At 33.5% G+C, this 2032-nt stretch overlaps 1 pseudogene; it reads left to right on the plus strand.

Moving 5' to 3' along the window:
* The first annotated feature begins 663 nt into the window (after nt 1–663).
* Nucleotides 664–774, plus strand: LOC118036334 (small nucleolar RNA R71; annotated as a pseudogene).
* The last annotated feature ends 1258 nt before the right edge of the window (nt 775–2032 follow it).

The following is a 2032-nucleotide window of genomic DNA, read 5'->3' on the forward strand; positions in this document are numbered from 1 at the left end:
TTGATTGTCTCTTGCTTTTCAATGAATGTATGCAGTGTTTCCTCAAGATTTCTTCTAGGAGGGGGAACATAAGGAGGTGCATATCCATGAGAATTTTGAAAATTATGGTGTGCTTGAAATGGTGGCTGTGAAGTTTGTGCATTATTGTTACCATTCTTCCAACTGAAATTTGGGTGATTTATCCAACCAGGGTTGTATGTTTGTGAGTATGGGTTATTACTTGGCCTTTGAAAACTATTTAAAGCATTGGCTTGTTCATGGAGACATTCCTTAAAAGAAGGCAAAGTTGGACAATCATTGGTTGAGTGTTCATTAGTTTCACAAATTCGACACACAATTTCTTGAATAGATTTTAACTGACCACTCTTTTTTAATTCTAGTGCCTCAACTTTTTTAGCTAAAGATGTAAATTTGGCTTGGAGGTCATGATCTTCCCTAAGGTTGTACATGCCTCCATTAGATGTATGAGGTTGAGTTTTACCTGGTGCCTCACACGTGCCTGTGGTGTCCCAATTTTGAGCATTTTCAGCTAACAAGTCTAGGTACTCCATTGCTTCATCAGGGTCTTTATCTTCAAAAGTTCCATTGCACATCAATTCCACCATTTGCCTATCTTTAGGTGTTAATCCTTCATAAAATTGTGAAACCAATCTCCATCTTTCAAAACCATGATGAGGACAGGTGTTAAGCAAGTCTTTATATCTATCCCAACACTTGTAAAATGTTTCTCCTGGTTTTTGAGTGAAAGTGGTGATTTGTCTTTTGAAAGAGTTTGTTCTATGAGAAGGGAAAAACTTCTTTAAAAACTGTTGTTGCATTTCATCCCAAGCACGAATGGATCCTGACCTAATATTTTGTAGCCATGTTTTAGCTTTATCTTTTAATGAAAAAGGAAAAAGCTTTAATCTGATGGTGTTCATGCTACAATTTAAGTCATTATAGGTGTTACAAACTTCTTCAAATTCTCTTAAATGCAAGTATGGATTTTCTAATTCTAAGCCATGAAAAGTGGGTAAAAGTTGAATAATACCTGGCTTAAAATTAAAATGAGACGCATCAGGAGGAAAAACAATACATGATGGTGCACTTGTTCTTATTGGATTCATGTGATCTTTAAGTGTTCTCGCACGATTATTCTCATTATTCTCATTATTCTCATTATGAATTGACTGGTTATCTTCTTCGGCCATGTTTTCTAAAGAAAATGAGGATTTCTTAGAAAGTCTACCACTTAATGTACGTGTCCAAACTCTCATGCAAGCGCAAAGAAAAGAAAAGAAAAAAAACAAAAATTAGAAAAACAAATAAAAGTAAAAACAAAAGAAAATAAAAGAAATATATAATTTATACAATACTTACCTTCCCCGGCAACGGCGCCAAAAACTTGACACGACCAAAAGATTGATGTCTTCTCCCAAGTGCAGGAGTGTCGAAGTAATAAATAACCCGGCAAGACCGGGGTCGAACCACAGGGAGGTTAATTGTATAAATTATAAATAACAACACGATAACAACAACAACAACAATAACAACAACATAATAGTAATATTAAGAGTAATAATAATAATACTCAGTACGTGGCGTTGTTATATACCTGAGAATGATCTAAAAGATCGGGTCACAGGTTTCCAGCCTATATACTGAGTTTATGAAAATATTAAAGAGATATATTATATAATATAAACAGATTTCTGATGCGAATGAACAAGGCAAGACCAACAATGTCAGGATCCTTGATCAAACACAGAGCATACTTAACGTACATATAATATAACAAGAATGTAAATAATAATAATAGTAGTAGTAATAATAAAGAGAGCTTTGAGAGGTAAGGTTGATGTAAGGATTAAACAATAATAAAAACAAATGTCAAGGTTAGAGGATTCACTAATGGTATTTCAAATAAATATAATATAAACTCTTTTTATTATTCAACTGGAAACCACACACAAAGGAGGTTCCAATCGGATGATTTATCGTTATTAGCTCATTATAAATTGTTAACATGATCATATTAATTATCTTATCTAAG

Source organism: Populus alba, chromosome 10, assembly GCF_005239225.2.
Source record: "Populus alba chromosome 10, ASM523922v2, whole genome shotgun sequence".
NCBI lineage: Eukaryota > Viridiplantae > Streptophyta > Magnoliopsida > Malpighiales > Salicaceae > Populus > Populus alba.